This window comes from Macrobrachium nipponense, chromosome 28 (assembly GCF_015104395.2).
Source record: "Macrobrachium nipponense isolate FS-2020 chromosome 28, ASM1510439v2, whole genome shotgun sequence".
Lineage (NCBI taxonomy): Eukaryota > Metazoa > Arthropoda > Malacostraca > Decapoda > Palaemonidae > Macrobrachium > Macrobrachium nipponense.
The window spans coordinates 13,151,764-13,170,457 of NC_087217.1; the positions used below are offsets into that span (position 1 = coordinate 13,151,764).

Here is an 18,694-nt window from a genome sequence, read left to right on the forward strand (position 1 = left end):
GCAACAACGAAGGAATGCAGAAAACTACATAAGCTACAGAAAATGTCGATGCAAGATGCAGATGTAAACTGCCGGTAATATTATACGGTGATGGCTATGAATGCAGAATTATCAAAATGTTCTAGACCCAACCTCACACAATCCCATCTACGTCCATTTCGCTGCGAATCCCACAAAACCTTTAATTCGTTGAAAAATGAATAAAATAAAGAAATAGTTACCGCACGGACACAGGAAAAACTAAAAACGTATCTGTGCTTCAGCTATTCTGCAGTGCACAGACTCACCCAAAACCCTGACCTTACCTCAAATGTTGGAAAATGATTCTCAGAAAGAGAAAGAGAGAGAGAGAGAGAGAGAGAGAGAGAGAGAGAGAGAGAGAGAGAGAGAGAGAGAGAGAGCTTCTCTAACGGGTCATGTCACTCAAAGCCTCAAGAAGGTAGTCCTTGAAGTACCCAACATGAAATCTAAGAATGACGCAAGTTATTACTGATCAAATGCCCTAATTAAATTATTGGCTAATTTTCTGCCTAGTGCACCTTTGTGTCCATACGTATTCATTTGTTTTTTTTTTCTTGATTCCTAGATATTTATCTATACTTCAATTAGCGTCCTCTTGCCTTTAGGCGTGTTTATTTATTTATGTGAAAGTTTCCTATTCCTTATTCCCATATAAAAAAGCAAAATTAATAAGTAAGAAAAATCAGAATAATAAAATCAAAATATACTCCACGTTTATCACGAAGTACTGCACAGGAAAATGAAAGGTAACAATGTAAATGATATATTCTATGAAAGGTAAAAATGTTACTGATATATACTATGAAAGATAATGTAATTGACAAATTCTATGAAAGGTAACAATGTAATTGACTGATATATTCCATAAAACGTAAAAATGTAAATGATATATTCTATGAAAGGTAACAATGTAATTGACTGGTATATTCTATGAAACGTAACAATGTACTAATTGACATGATGTATGCTATGAAAGTAACAATGTAACATATATTCTATGAAAAGTAACAATTTAATTAATATAAAGTTAACATTGTAACATATATATCAACTAGATGCTTTCGTCGTTTCCGTCAGAACAAATATTTGAGTTAACAAAATAAACCACTTCAAATGACTAAAAAAAGAACAGGAGATGACCACTAAAAATGTAACTAATCAATTTTTGGTGAAACTGGCGACGCAACTGCCGTGGTCACAGACGCCAAAACCAAAAGTACTTTCGGCCATTCAAGCGAGTGGGACGGAGAAAAGAGGGAGTTGGAGAAGTTGAACAGCAGAGAAAGAAGTAACAGTTGGAGAGGTTGGACAAGCTCTGGGACCTACGAGGTCGTTCACCCCTGGAAGGAAAATTGAGAGTAACAGGAGGAAACCCTCTCAGTTGCACCATGAAACAATTGTTAGAAGAGAGGGTAGTCAGAGGGAAAAAGAGAATAAGAATGGAGGGGCAGTAAAAGGAATGAAATGGACTGCGTTAAGCAATGCCTACAGTGTGCCAACGTGAAGTGAACTGACGGAACTAGCCCGCTACGGGTTGGTTGGACAGCAAGTCTGAAGAAAGAAAAGAAACCGGGAAAAGAGGTGGTGAAGTTAAAGGCTAAAAGAAATGAATGAAGTCGGGGGCAGAAGCGACTCTCTAAACACCCTCTAATTATGCCTACAGTACACCACGTGAGGTGCAATGACAGCGCTATCCCCTTCGGGAAAAACTTCTAGAAGACATCTGTGATTAAAGATAAAAGTTTCTTGCACAGTTCACTTAATACGACAGAAAAGTGTAGATAGTTACAAACTATTTTGCAATATATCAAGAAACGTTAGTTTAAACAAGGCTTTAGCAGCATCATACACGGTGGTCGTAATTTTTGCTAAAATGAATGTTTTATATTTCATGATATACTGACTAACTACACATTTCAAATCAGCCATTTTTTAAACTATATACCTCTTCTCTCACTGAAAAGTATCACAAATATAAATGAGATGAACTTTGAACTTGTTCCAACACACCCACCGGCCAATAACAACAACTTTTAAAATAATCGGGGCGGGGGAGGGGGTGGGGGGCGGAGCAGACAATTATTCATCCACTTGATTGTGTCTTGTAACTAATCGCACTACATGAGTGTCGACCCCTATACCTAACCCAGCCTGCTTTCATTTTTAATAGTTCTGAAGTAAACAAGGAAGATAAGAAGAACATTCGTTAAACAAAAGAAAAAGTGAATTCGTAACGTAACTAATAAGAAATATGGAATAAAAACTGCAACTGAAATTAATATATATATGTGTGTGTGTGTGTGTTTGCGTGCGCACGCGCAATCACAGTCAAAACTAGACAGGAGTCCAGACAACTCAAAATAGTAACCATCACTTATTGACCCACCCCAACAGCGTCTTAGGCATTATTATAAAGTCCGTTTGCGTGCCGTGTGCAGTCCTGAATCATTGTACATATAAAGACATTGTCACCGCCGAGATACGCCTGATCTCTAATCGATGCCGATATTCTATCGGTAATTTATATCAACTTCTGCACACGGCACCAACAGCTAGCGAAGCCGTCGCCGCAGGTGCACACGGCGTTAATAGCTGTGACCTCGACGCCAGAGTTTATCACTTTTATCTGAGTATCGAACAAGATACGTTCGTTGTTGTTGTTGTTCCTGTTGCTACTGCCGGCGTTGTTGTCCAGGCTACACGCTTAACTGGGGTGTAGCAGGAGAAAGAGAAAGAAGAGAGCTACGTGTCCTTATCGATGTAGAACAAACAATCAAGAACATTCCGTCAAGACGTTAGAAAGGTAAGATAAGGAGACGCAGCAATGATATTGATCACGTCTTTCTCGAAGTTGATATTCACCCTCCTTGGCTGCAGTATTTTTTTTTAATAAATATCGTTCAAAACAACCTGATACGTGAGCACGCAGTGGCACACATGAACTTATCTGCGTGGTTTTCAAGAAAGTACAAACATTTCCTAATAATGTTATCAACAAGCTCGTCTTCTGACAGCGTTTAAATGGATAACTTAAATGCCTACGACCCCCTTATTCCCGACACAATGGTATTTGTTTTTTGGCATTATGCCAAGCACTGGCGCAACTAAGCCCACGCAGCGCTGAAACGGAAATTGAAAGGGAAAGGTTTGAAAGGTACAACAGGAGGAAAACCTAAAAGCAGTTGCACTATGAAACAATTGTTAGGAGAGGATAGATAATAAGATGCAAGAAAGAGAATATGAACGGAGGTACAGTAAAAGGAACGAAAGTAGTTGCAGCTAGGGGCCGAAGGGACGCTCCAAAGAACCTTAGGTAATGCCTACATTGCACCGAATAAGGTGCATTGACGGGACTACCCCCCTACGGGATCGACACAATGGTACAACTTCTAGATGAACCAAATTTATGAAAAACTGGGGAAAATTCATTCCAGGATCACCAGGCACCAAATCACATCGTTGTAGCAGTAGGCCACTTCAATTTAACTGATTTATCAAACGAACTCTACTGCAACGACTAATAAACAAATGACTTTATAATGCAAGTAGGTATGAATGTATGTATGTATATTATATATAAATATATATACACATATCTATTTATTATATATATAGTACACACACACACACACACTATATATATATATATATATATATATATATATATATATATATATATATACACACACACACACTTTACATATCTAATATATATTGTGTGTGAGTGTGTGTTTACGAGTATATACCAGTTTCGAATAGAGATTATTTTCTTTGGAATTCACGGTAAAACCCTTCAACCTTTGTACAAGGGAACAAAAGGAAGTACATCTCAAAATGTGTCTAAAATTGTGAGAACTTCTTGATTAAGAAAAATAAATTTTAAAAAAATGAGCCGGGAGTTACCCCAGCAAGGTAACTTCCAAACAGAGCGAGGTTCTATTAGAAATGCAAAATGAAAGAACGGGTCAACTGGGTGACAGACAGACGTTGTGGGCTAGAGACTTCCGTTTCCTGAACCTCGCAGCTTTTCAGCATCGAAAACACTCACGTAGCATAATGAATGATCCTAACAAAACCACTCCAATAGGCCATTAGAGTCCCACTTGACATCCTTTACTCTTTAGGGCATCAACCCTGTCACATTCGACTGCCCAAAGTAAATATTCTGGAGCTGGGAACACCTGGTTAATGGACTTGTATCAAAAACATCTGGCCAATGCCGAAATGTAAATCAAAAGTAACCAATAATTTAGTGTGCATCAAAAGTTACCGATAATTTAGTGTTAAACAACCAGTGACTGGACTGAAACAAGTCATTTTTCGAGTTCTGATATCTGACAGTCTTGTTTGTTTGTTTGTTTGTTTGTTTTATGGTGTTTTTACGTTGCATGGAACCTGTGGTTATTCAGCAACGGGACCAACGGCTTTACTTGACTTCCGAACCACGTCGAGAGTGAACTTCTGTCACCGTAAATACACATCTCTCACCCCTCAATGGAATCCTCCAGAATCGAATTCGCGGCCACCGAGGTGGCACGCCAACACCATACCAACCACGCCACTGACAGTCCTTCATGTGAAAACCCTGAATGAAAGTTACATTCCTCCTTTGTATAAATCACAAATCACATTTAAAAAGGGAGTATCAAACAAGCACATTTCTGCAAACTCCTCAATAATGATTGGGATTCTTTTAAGCTGCTTCAAAATTCAAATTATACCGTCCTCAGGTAACCAAGCTTTTGGGAGTTTCCAGAATCATAGACCCTTAAAAGCTACGAATCACTAAAGCTACAAAGCCACTAATACTATCATTTTCTTGTCATGTGACGTAGTATCTAAAGGCTTCCATCTTTATATACCTTTGCAAACAACAAGAGCATTAAAGCCCTAACATCACTCACTACCTTTGACTAATCCCATAATTTTCCATATCTTTACTTTGATGTGAAAGATTTCAATTCATTGATTATCTCCAAAATTCCTATGATTTTTCAGTTACTTCGCATTGCAAAAACATAAATCCCCACCTATTAATGGAAATCAATTAGTTGAGTACAATAACTCAAGACTTGCACAACGGAGACTAAACAAAAGATGAATGTTTACATACCAACTACTGTACCACACGCTTAAGTAGATTAACAGATTTACATAGCTATATATCAAATTCAGTTACTTAGGAGGCAAGAGTGGATGGGAGGGTAAACTTTTTAAAGGATTCGGATGAACTGAAACATTATGAAACTAAAGAATTAATACACCAATACAAATGTTGAATCGTTTCCAAAATAGCTGCAGAATGCCCAAGAATAATAATCACAATTAGGTACATATGCAGTTCATAAGGAGAGACATCTGTAAAAAGTTAATTGTGGCAACAAGACAGCTTTAAACTTAAGAAAAAAAAAAAAACAATCCCATGATACATTGTGTTACCTTTATCATTTAGGGATTATGTTTATAGCACCTTCTACCTTACCGAGTACATGTACCCAGCTGTCCTCGGCTTTTTTTTATGTCCAGTTTTTCTGAGGAACAGTTAAATACTTAAAATCTTTATAAGCTTATCCATTCTGCCTATTAATGACATTTTTTCTTCCTTTCTAGGTATCAAATTCTATAACCTAATCATAAACAGCTCGTAACTATGTCCCACGAACTACGAGTATTTGGTTCGAACATAAGAAATGGTGATAACCATAGACGACGTCTGAGGTTCCGGTGAGGTAAAAAGTCTATTAAGCTACAAATATGAAGTCTTTCTGAATGAAACTAAATGCAATACAAATTCTGACATTAATAACTCCTAATATCAATTCGAAACAAGATAGGCATTTCCTCCACCGCCCAGAAATAAAACCTTGTTGCAAATCCAAGAAAAGTTCTGAGCCTCAAATTACGAGATAATTGAACCTGTTGACTGGTTCACGAATTCCTTGCTTTAAATCACCAGTGAACCTTCAATCTAGACCACCTAAATTACCCATTAAAGCTAAGATTCCCCACTATTTAACTCCAATGTCAAACAGTTTCATTTTTCAAGATTTCTTTTCCAAGGTAAATATGGTTCGCCTATTTGAATGTCCTGCAGCCTTCCTGGAACTTTATCTTTCCAGTAGACTGTCTGAAGAGACAAGTTCTTTTCCCTTACAATGCCACTTGTCATTTGGACCACTGCTGGAAGTTCCTGTTTGGCCATCTTTGAATAATTCAATTGCACATAAGTGTCTTTGTTGCCTATATATCAATAACTATGACAAAGGTTTCATTTTTATGTCCTAGCAAGTGGCAAAAAAAACGGGATACTATTTTACCCTTAGACTGACATGCCATGATCATTGAGGCCTCAGATTCAATTACTGATGTTTTATTTTATGCTACTTATTTAGCAGTGTGTGATCCTTTAACAGCAGTGCTGCTGATGATCAGCATCATAAATTTTTCAGTCTTTAAACACTGCTTTAATTTTGCTCATTAATGTTATTGTTTATGTACGTACATCTTTCTGTTTGCATATGAGTTTATTTTCCAAGTTAATGGCCAATAAAACAATAAAGGCAGTAAATTCCAGCCTTCTGTTACACCCTGATAGTGATACAACTAACCAGTTAGTAAGAGATGTTCGGAGTTCAGCTACAGCGGATGACTGCTCCTTATTTGAATTTGGTTTTTGACCTAACGCTCCTCTACTTACGAACGAGTTCCGTTCCGAACGACTATTCGAACTCGTAAGTTCATTTTGTTTGTAACTTCAATTTGGTATACGCTGAGTTTTTTCATACTATAACCCAATACTAGTATTGTTACTGTATTTTATTAGAGCATTTTATTAATACAAATATATAAAACCTAACATGAAACAAATTATAATAACACAGGTGGGGAGTCTCTTGAGATTGAAGGCGCTGGTTTAAAGAAATTGCATATGGAAGTTTGCATTGTTTTATTTCTTTTCGTATCACAGTATATGATTCGACAACACTGGAAAGCATCATTAACTGTTTAACTGTTGTTGCTACTTTTGAGAATCTCTCAACATTGGGGTTTTAATTCTCAAAAATAGTCAAATATTTTTTCTAGAAGAAGAAATCCCTCAGCCATCAATCTTGCTTCAGCCTTCTTTAAGGGAACAAGTTCTTCATGGACTTGGTGTTTTTTTTTTTCTTCCAGTTCCATCAAATCATTCGTCAACTCCTCTGAATGAATGTCAAACAGCTCTTAAAAGTTCTCTTCCCCAATGTCAAGCTGTAACTTTTCACTTCAATAACTGTCAATGATTCACGTAAGGTCACATCTGCATCATTTATCTCCTTTAATGCTCGTCTTGTACGTATGGCGAGTATGGTTGTTTTTTTTTAATTAGCTATTAAGCCCTGATACATTGGCTGAGTGACTAAAGTTGTGTTAGGGGGTTTTGTCTGTTTGTTTGTTTGTATGTTTTTTCGTTGCATGGAACCAGTGGTTATTAAGCAACGGGACCAAAGGCTTTACGTGACTTCCGAACCACGTCGTGAGTGAACTTGTATCACCAGAAATACACATCTCTCATCCCTGAGTGGAATGCCCGAGAGTTAAGGGGTAAATAGACAACTTGAACACCCTGATGGAAGTCATCTACGTAAGTGCTGGGGGCGACCAGGGCCATTATCCAAAATAAGAGAATCTTGAAAGGAATATGATTCTCTCTGCGGTACAGCATGACTTCAGGGATAAAGTGATGATAAAACCAGTCACCCAGGCTTTCTTATTTGACATTCAGATTACGGGTAATTAACTTTGTGATATTTTTCAGTGGCCATGGATTTGCTGCACGATAGACGAGACGAGGAGATTTTCGCTTCATGTCTCCCGAACAATTTTTGCCACCCAGCAGTAACGTTAGCCTATCTTTTGCCGCCTGAAATCCTGGCAGTCTTCTCTTCACGGCTATGTACGTTTTTTTTTTTTTTTTTTTCTTCTTCTCATTTGAGAAAAGGTCTGTCTTGTCTATATAAAAAATTTGCTGAGGGATCCGTATAACCTTCCTTTTGCTGAGCGGTACGTATAACCTTCTCTATCAATTATTTCCTTGTGCGTATTGGCAAAATTTTTCTATAGTTGTTTCGTCAGCGCTGGCTGACTCACTGCTTACGGACACGTGATGCAAGTTGGCTCGTCTTTTGAAGCAATAAAACCACACGAGTTGCAGCAAATGTTTCAGCTTTAGTACTCTCACCAGCCTTAGCCTTCAAGTCGTCGTCGAAAGGGTTTTTAGCCTTTTCTTGAATGAGCAAGAAGCCAAGTGGTACACATCTTTGTCTTTTGGTGTTCCATCCAAATACCCAAATGTTCTTCCATTTCCTTTAGCTTTTCTCCACCACTTTCTAACTTCTTTATTATTACCACTTTGTTTCCGGAAACTGAGATGGCTTGTCACTTTTCAGCACTGCCTCTTTCATCAATGGCGTTGCACATGCCATAGGTAACGGATGCGGTAAAATATTTAATTCTAAAATCAAACGAATGAATCGCTGCACAGGAGATGAAGTCTCAGCACTTAGCATAAATTCAAATTATCTGGGAAGCTTAGTGGCGTCAGCTACAGTGCTGTTTGGCGTAAGTAGCGGCAGAAATTGTAACTAAGTCGAGGTTAGCCCTCACGTACAAAATTTGCACTAGCAGGTCGTGGCCCGGAGTGCCCCGAATAAAAATTTCATTTCATTTACGAGCAGAGATGTTCATTTCCCTGAAAGTTCATAAGTTGAACGTTTATAAGTAGAGGAGTACTTTAGGAGTGCAGCATTACTAATAAAGTTTTTTTTTACCCATCTTGTGATTTACTTACCACCTCTACAAGCGTTTCCATCGTCATAAGTTATAAGACAAGCTTTTGCTAAGAGTGATTGGACTCTACATTTATCAGTACAGCTATGATATTCTAAATCATCACTTTCTTTGACAGCGCCCTTTAAGTTTAACGTCTTCTACAAAGAGTATCAAATATGTAAACATATTTGGTTAACAGATATCCAAAACATTTATTTATATGTGTACTTTCTGTTGCCTGACTTTCACTAAGATCTCTCACACACCAAGGAAATATTTTCATTAGACAGATGGAAATATTGTGTAAAGGGTCTAGCCCACCCATAATAAGAGTAGATAAGGTACATATGAATCTCATGGTGACAGGGTGATTACTATGGTGTCTTAAGCCCCTTATTTTTTTTAAACTATACATCAGATGTCTTAAATCTTTCCTTCTTTGCAGTTTGCTGTTCTTGTGACATTTCAAACCATTGGTACGATTATCCCTAAATGAACCAGGAGGAAATTGGAGGACTTATCATGCCAGAGGTAAGGGTTCAGGATATATCATAATTTGCTATTGTTTCCAGAAGCTGACAATGAAAAGAGTGGCAAGGGGGATGATCGTGACTTCTGTCTATTTCTTTCAGTAAGACAACAGATAAAAGTAATAACGAATGTAATTAAACAAATGAATTATGATGACTTAAGTACAGTATATCTATCATCACATTTTACATGGATGCGTTGGCATCTCATAACTTCAGTAAACGGAAGCATGATTATTTCAAGAGTTGTCTTCATGGCATTTAAGTTGATGTCACATTTAAACAAGATGACAAAAATTAATGGAAACAACGCACAAAGCAGAGCCCAAAATTTCTAGCCTAATGTTTTATTTGTTTGTTAAGATATATACAAGACTTCATATAACCACTCAAAGTGGACAAAAACACAAGTAACTTATAAGACACATCTGTGATTTAAAATCAGTTAAAACATGAAGAATGTGCGACGCTGCAAGCAATTAGGCCTCCCAGTGTTGTTCAAATGACTACAAAAAAAAAATTGTTTAGATATGAAAAACCTGGGTTACTGACATAATTGATTATCATTTCATTTGTTTTATGAAGTGGCAAGGCAGTTTTTTGTATTTTCTTATAAAATAACACCAGATGACCTGGAACAACAAGCCCTAACTTCACACAAAAAGTACTTCGTACTTTTTCTATAATAAGCTTCCATGAAGAAAGATGAGGTGCCTCAGTGACGTGATCGGTATGGTCTTGGCCTGCCACCTCAGTGGCCGCGAGTTCGATTTTCAGGCATTCCATTGAGTGAGAGATGTGTATTTCTGGTGATAGTTCACTCTCGACGTGGTTCGGAAGTCACGTAAACCCGTTGGTCCCGTTGCTGAATAACCACTGGTTCCATGTAACATAAAAACACCATACAAACAAACAAACAAACAATGAAGGAAGATGATGATGTTGGCTGGTTCCCTAAACTTTAAGCATGTTGCTCTTCATGAGAGAACATGACAGCTATATTCCCATTGGGTGCACATTACTAGAACAAGGACCTCTACCATACTTTTGAGGGGGTTAATTCACCAAACTTTAAATGCCAGAAGTTTCAATGGCAAGATGAAGAGGCCTAAGTGATGAAGAATAGACAATGGAAGATTCCTCAGTCCATCTGACATAAGCCTTGATTTCCCCCACTATGCAAGAAAATAGGTAACAACATAACGAAAGTGTCCAAAAAAAGCACATATTTATAAAAAAAAAAAAATTGGGAAGCAACACTGAAATAGCATCAAAGCCCTAACAGGACAAAGAACTCTCTTCCTCCTCACAGCCAAGGATGTCCATTACGTTCTTATTAGAAGATGGGTCCAGGGCTTGGATGGATCCTCGTCCTTGGCTAGAAAACCAAGGGTAAATGGGCAAAACTAGTCTCCTTGTGAAAAACCTACCGTTTTACCTATGGCTTGAATTTGCTAATATGCTTAGTAGTAGCCAAGGTCACAAGGAAGAGAGTCTTCCAAATAAGGTTTCTCAGAGAAGAGGAACATAGGGGTTCAAAAGAAGGACCTGTCAGCCACTTCAACACTAAATCCACCTTCCAGAAGACCAGATCTTCCTTCCTTTGCTTGGACGTATCAAAGGATTTGATGAGGTTAAGATTTAGGTTTAACGAAAGATCTAGGTCCCTGTGATTACACACTGAGCTAAGCATGCTCAAAACCCCTTTAATGGTGGATGATGAGAGATTCTAGATCTCCTCTCATAAAGGAGGAAATCCGTAATTTGGGTCACAGATGTCTCAGAAGAGACATTGTGTCTTAAGCACCAGCTTTGCAAAAGCGCTTGCTTAGCCTGGCAGATGGGGCTAGAAGATTGACACCTGCATCTTGTAAAAGTCTATGCAAATTTATTGAATTTTACTTGTACCCTCTACAAGCATTGCATACATTACATACTACATGTTTTCTTTATTTTATTGAATTGTACCTTAGTTATGACGGTGACTTACAAAGTTTACCAAGTGAACAAAGAACACTTCTTTTACTCTGAGTGAAAAAGAAAATGGCATCCTATGAATTAGAGGTAACATTAGTCTATGTAGGTACCTAATGTAAATGGTGGCAAATACAGTAAAACTTATGATATTGTACTCTATCATTGTCAACCATTATTTCTTTTATAAGGGTAAAGTATTAAGCTAAGTTTTAAATGAAATTATGTACAGTAAGTTCATTAAAATGTTAGCTTAATACTTTACTCTTAAAAAAGAAATAATGGTTGACAATGATAGAGTACAATAACATAATTTTTACTGTATTTGCCACCATTTACATAGGTACCTACATAGACCAATGTTACCTCTAATTCATAGGATGCCATTTTCTTTTTCACTCACAGAGTAAAAGAAGTGTTCTTTTTGTCACTAGGTAAACTTTGTAAGTCATGATTAGACTCATATTTAGTGTTTAAACTCTGGAAATAAGCACTTTTAGTGACCATACCTAACTTATGCAAATCCCTGACTTATGTAAGGGGTTCTGAAACCTAACCTCACATAAGTTTGTGGTATTACTGAATGCTCAAGTTAAAGAAGCTAGGTTGATAACGACGAAGAGACCAAAGTAAACACATGGATGAAAATTAAAAGCCACAAAGTACTGCAGCTAAGGCCAAATGAACAGTACCCCCTACAACACAAAGATGGGTACAACCAAGAAATCTGAAAGACCAGCTAAGGAGAAAAATCTACGTAAACTCAGCAAAATCCACAATGTTATCATTCCAAGAAATATACTACTACATTCCTTATAGTGAATTTAGCACAAAATACTAATAACTATAAATGAGTGACTACTTCCAAATGCACAAACGAAGGGGCGGATATTTGTCTTGGAATGACTGAAACATACCATTTTTCATCTTCTCCACCCAGATATTAACCATCCCACCCAGCAGTATATTAGAATAAGTGAAAATACAACTCGTACACATAAGAATTATCTGCACATGATTAGGTGAGAAAAGAGGACTGAAAGCTGTCACTGATAAGGCAAAAAAGCATAAACTAGAGAACTGCTCTATTTTTGACTCTGCTGGGACTTTGAAAAGGCACCATCTACAACACATTAAGTTCAACCTGAAGAAAAAGCAGATGTTTACAGAGCATGGGTAACATCACAAACATGCACTGGATATAATCCATCCCACAAGTAAATTCTAAAAACATCAACCATATAATGGAACAGTATATGACTCAAGCACTGGCAACAAAAGATACAAACCAACGCACACTTAATAAAGCAGTAAATGTTGGGGAGAGCTCTGTAACCTTACTATAAGCCAGCTGTATTCACATTGAGAACTCCTTTCTACTAATTCATTATAAGATTATCAAAATAATATCATCCATCCTTTAATAATGTAATTACAGTAGTACATATTTGTAAAAGCTAAAAAAAAAATTATAGCTCTAGTATCAAGGATTTTAAGATTAAACAAGCACAGGCCCTGACTGCCCTTGTTTATTTTTCTAATTAGATTTTGGGAGTCAAGCATAGGTCCTAGGGATTACAGAAAATGGGGTACAGATAAGATACCAAAAAAGGATGCTTTGGCAGTGATAACTGTAGTGTATAATATTCCTATCAACTGTTTTGAAAGTAATCTGTTTTCTTCTTCACTTAATCCATAAACATCTTAAGATTGCTTTTTTATTGACCCTTTTCTTTTCTAAGTTCATTTCATAATTTATTTTGAAATACATTTTAAACATGTCCTTCCCAATGCCAGCCCTCCCTATTTATCAAAGTTTATGGGACTTAAAAGAAATCAGAAATTATTTCAAGTTTGTTAGGATACAGAGAAATTACCAGATATTCATTTACAGACAAATAATAATAATAATAATACTTTTTTTTTCTTTTATTATTATTTTTTTTTATCACTGTCCTCCAATTCGACTGGGTGGTATTTATAGTGTAGGGTTCCGGGTTGCATCCTGCCTCCTTAGGAGTCCATCACTTTTCTTACCATGTGCACCGTTTCTAGGATCACACTCTTCTGCATGAGTCCTGGAGCTACTTCGGCCTCTAGTTTTTACAGATTTCTTTTCAGGGATCTTGGGATCGTGCCTAGTGTTCCATGATTATGGGTACAATTTCCACTGGCATATCCCATATCCTTATTATTTCTATTTTTAGGTCTTGATACTTATCCATTTTTTCCCTTTCTTTCTCTTCAACTCTGGTGTCCCATGGTATTGCGACATCAATGAGTAATACTTTCTTCTTGATTTTGTCAATCACATTATTATTATTTTTTTATTATTATTATTATTATTCAGATGATGAAACCTATTCATCATATGGAACAAGCCCACAGGGGCCATTGACTTGAAATTCAAGCTTCCAAAGAACATGGTGTTCATTAGGAAGAAGCAAGAGGAGGTAAAGTTAAATCACACTTAGTATTAAAAAAGAAAAAATTAATAAATCAATAAATAATGTATTAAAATGACAGGAGAATAGTATTAGGGTAGTAATGCATTGCATCTTCACCTGAACTTCTGAAGTTCCAATTGCATGACATCATCAGGGAGGCTGTTCCACAGTCATATGATGTGAGACATAAAGGATCCCTGGAACTAAGAAGTTCATCACACACACACATTTACTGCATATTGGTGCTGCTGTTCAGCAGAAATTAATAAACAGGACAGGAAAAGCTTTAGCATAATTTTTAAATTGAAAGCAATGTAAATTAAAAATGAAAGAGTAATAACAATGCCAATAAACTGCTTACCAGCACTGAAAACTGCTTACTGATGTCGAAAATCCGGATAACAACATCATTAGCCTAACATTGAAAAACCAAAACGCTGTTAATCAATGCCCAGATAAGCAGGGAACAGCTGTATTATATTCACATGTTAGTAGTATTTATTCATTTGTAATATCATTATTAAACATTACATTCAACTCCATGGTTTTATTATAAAGTACACCAAACTCCACAAAAATGTACTGTTACTGAGATGATGCCAGGATACAATAATTATGATCCTCCTTTTGTTTACAGACACTATTATGCTATTCATGCCCGAGAAAATTACCCTTAACCAAAGAGGAGTGGTTTTTCCAAACCAGATAGGTATACGTAACTGTTTACTGATTTTTCTTGTAGACAGTGTTAGTTTCACCATTTTAGTTTCAGTTACCTGGGACTATCATGTCTGATATAGTAAATATCTCTTTATGCATCACTAGGTGATATTTCATGAATTTTTATAAATGCACATAATCATTGCCAATACTTAAAACTATTCATAAATCATCCTGTCAATGGACTCTGTTATAGGTGAGATGAGGATACTTAGGTGGATGAGTGGAGTAACCAAAAAGGACAGGGTTAGAAATGAACATATTAGGGGTACAGTAAAGGTCACTGATGCATCAAAGAAAGTGCAAGAGGCAAGGTTAAGATGGTATGGCCACCTGATGAGAAGAGAAGAGCAACACATGGCAAGAGAAGTGATGGACGTGGAGGTGGATGGAACACGAAGGAGAGGAAGACCTAAGATCAGGTGGAGAGATTGCATTAGAGATGATATGAGGGAGAAGGGAGTATGGGAGGAAATGACACTGGACAGAGGTAGATGGAAGAGACTCATTAGAAACGGCGACCCCGAATAGGGATAAAGCTGGGAAGAAGAAGAATGGACTCTGTTATAGGTCATCCCACCAAAAAAGAAAAAAGAAGAAATGTATCCAGAGAGAAAGCAATGCACTGAAAGTATAGGGGTTCTGAAAACATTAATTTGCCTCAGGCTATCAAGTTAGTACAATAATTGATTTTAAAATGTAGAGTTGGTTTTTCCGATAGTTTTTAATCTAATAGTTCTGTAGGGCTGATTTAAGAAAATCTGGTTATAAAGTCAAATAATGTTGCACTTGTAGCTATTCAGTGTTTAAGACAGTGAAAAGAGGCCATCAGAGTGGTTCAACTGCAAGGTGGGAGAAGGCAAGCAAGATTAGAGGTACTATAGAGCAAAAAGCGAAAACTGGGTGCAGCTAACGGTCAAAAGGAAACAACAATCCTTTTTCAAGGCCTACAATACACCAAAGGAGGTGCACTGACAACACTAATCCCCTTTGACTCAGGGTTGTAAGGGATTTTTACTCAGTTCATTACATCCTAACTACCAGTACGTTAGGTATCAGGGTTAGGATGGGTGGGGGGGCAAATCTGCCCATTCCTTTTGGGGATTCTGACAATGAGAACTACAATTAGAGACATATGTAAACAAACTTTGGTTCTATGATCTATGACCAACTAGCTGCAGTTAAGTGGATCTGTGGTAAAAGTGTATTAACGTTCCACACGTTTCTGTGATCCGTGACCAACTGTAAAGCAGATCAAAAGTATGCTCATATGTCAACATGGATGCTCCGATCCTAACCTAACCTAACCTATCCTACATGCTCTGACCCACAAGGAGGAAGGGCCCTTTCAACCTCTAGATGACCCCTAACATGACATGTGCATATTAGAATGGCAAATGCAAATCTATTCTGATGTTTTACCAGATCAGACTGGATGTGGCATCCAAGGTTTGGTTAGCCTAGATTACATAAAGCTACGTTGGAGTCACTGGCAACCACTGATTATAAGACAGATATGATTTTAGCTCAAAACACCTAATACATCCTGACCTAACTGTTTATCAACCTAACATTACCTAAGTCATTGACCCTGCTTCTGAGATTTACGGTATTTTCGGCCAATTTTGACAGTTCATAGCTAAACCCTTATCTACAATTACCCCATTTAGTTTTAATTTTCCCAACAAAGAAGACAGCCCACTTTCCCAATGGATTCTTGCATCAATTACATTTGTAAAACTAGTAATTCTATATAAGTATTCCGCAGCAAGCTAGACTATGGAAATTGATGTTTTCCTGTTATTTTACTTGCTGTACAAGATTTGAAAGTAATATTTATTCAGCTGACTGTAACTAAACTGTAATTTACCTTTGAAGACTACACAACGGTACCAACGGGTGTGATGTACAAACATATAGAGTTTAAAGGTAAATAACAGTTTAGTTACGGTGGAACGGAAAAATATTCCATTAAACTCTTGTAAAGCAAGTAAAGTAACATAGGAAAATGTCAACTGCCATAGACTAACTCAGCTGGGCACTTATCGAAGTGTTCGGTTGGGGCAGAGAAATGCAAAAAAGCCACCATGTTTGAACTCCACAACCACCACAGAGCTATATGTTCACTAAGGGGAAGATGGGGTACTGGGGGAAAGGGAGCATAGAAGTTACGACTTGGCTAAGTGATGCGGGGTTGTTAGGTGGTGATATGGCTAATAACAATAACTACCCAACAAAAACTAACACTTCTACCTGAAAATTACTAACACTTAGTAACACCAAAACACAACTGATCTAACAATAGAGGAATAAAGTTTGGGAACTTTACTTTAAAGGGGCAGATGGTACAATTCAGCCACGCATTTACGAACGTGCGGAATCTCGTCTCGTCTTCTATTCTTGCAAGTGTACCCATCTTGAATCTTGAATTAAGTTACAGCCAAATACCCAACGAACCACGAACACAGATAGGTTTCCCCAACATTAAAGTTAGGCTGACCAGATTACCTAACAGAATTATATTAACACAATTACTGGTGAAAATACAGTCACTCTGAGGGTGTGGAGAGTCGGGTGTTAACACTGCAAATACTTCTTAATAAATAATTTGAAAACTCAATTTGGGTATCAGCAGTGCATTGATGATAAGGTCTCTGATTGGTCACAAGAATTGTGGGCGGGTAAATGTCGGAATTGAGAGGGGGGGGTGATTTCACAAGTTTGTGGAAACTGACAGCGTATTTTAATAAGGGCAAAAAATGTGCAATACGTACTGAGTAAAACAGGGTCTTGTAATGGAAAGACAGTACGGGAAATCAGAGGCCAGTAGGGGGATAATGTGAACTCTGTAAAATCGTAAAAATGTAGTTTCTTTTATTTCCATGAAACCAAAGATTTGCAAGGCCTGATTCCCACAGGTTACCGCCTTTCGGGGCATGCCGCCCTGAGTTAGGTGTGCGGATTTTAATTACAGCCAGGCAAAAAAATATTACTTTGAATTCTTGTTCACGAGGTAAAATTCTATAGAAAAAGTCAACTAATGTCATCTAAGCAGAATACCAGCTTAGATCTACTAAGTACTTTTTCTGAAAAGTGAGTCAACGAGCGGGTAAGATGGCCACAGGTATTCCATTCGATCATTTACCCCATAGCTAGGAACGGTTAGCTATGTCCACTTAGCCTACCTATTTAAGAGGAACCTGTCTCCAATCGATGACGAGCAACTACCTAAAGTAAAGTTTTACCAATTTTACAGCCTACGAGTTGTAGCTAAGGCATTGAGTACCTCCGACGGAAACAAATGTCAAATGGAAAATACCTACTATAGCTAGGTAGATAGTACCTACCTAGTACTACCTAGCCTAGTATAGCTAGTACATAGTCTAGCAAGGCTTACTACCTAGGTATAGTACTCTGTTTTTTTCCATCTGTCCATCCGACTGTGGTATTTGCACATGGTAACACTGCATTCCGGCTTTAAACAATAGGTATCCTATTTCGAATATTAATGGTGTAGCTAGGTAATTTGCATACAGTAAATTACTATTACTAAAACACTTTTCAGCTGCAAATGTACACCCAGATGTCCTTTTATTTACCTAAAACTTACACATAATGTAACTATTTAAAGCCCAGGACGCAGTGTTACCATGTGCGAGCACCACAGGCGGTTGGACAGATGGAAAAAAAAAACAGTGTACCTACCTTATAGGCTAGGTAACCGTATCATAAAATTAGGTAGTAGGTAGTACTACTAATAGGTTAGCTAGTAGGTCTAGGACCTACCTATTCCTTTAACATCTTGTACTCGATTAAGCACACCTAGTGCGTAAGGTACGTTTAAAGGTTGCTACCTAGGTATATGAGCATTGACTTAAAAAATACTGATGCAACTTTAAACAGGGTACACAAACACATTAGCCTGGCATAGACAATCCCACCGGCGAATAATTTATGCACCTAGTATAAACATGATGCTTAAAAATTTAAAATCGCGGCTTACTAAAAAGTACACAACTGGGAAAACACTATTATTTACCTTAGAAGCAGGTGGTTAAAGCCCTACGGAGAGAACCTAGACTTCCCTGCTTCGAACTCGCAGCAGACGGCGTAGCACCAGCAGATGGTAGTTTCGTACTCACGTAATCTCATGTAAGCAATGTTTACGTTCAGTTCATTGCGATAAACTTTCGT

At 37.4% G+C, this 18,694-nt stretch overlaps 1 protein-coding gene and 1 long non-coding RNA gene across 2 annotated transcripts in view; one reads left to right on the plus strand and one right to left on the minus strand.

Moving 5' to 3' along the window:
* The window catches only part of LOC135201436 (high affinity copper uptake protein 1-like), a 99,765-nt gene extending 81,071 nt beyond the window's left edge, over positions 1-18,694 (minus strand). Inside the window, exon 1 of the mRNA XM_064230360.1 lies at positions 18,540-18,694. The gene's annotated coding sequence lies outside the window, so the exon portion shown is untranslated. The remainder of the gene's footprint in view (positions 1-18,539) is intronic.
* On the plus strand, positions 2,306-6,840 carry LOC135201437 (uncharacterized). The gene is made up of 2 exons (XR_010311531.1): positions 2,306-2,824; positions 5,632-6,840. It is a non-coding gene; the product is annotated as an uncharacterized LOC135201437 (long non-coding RNA).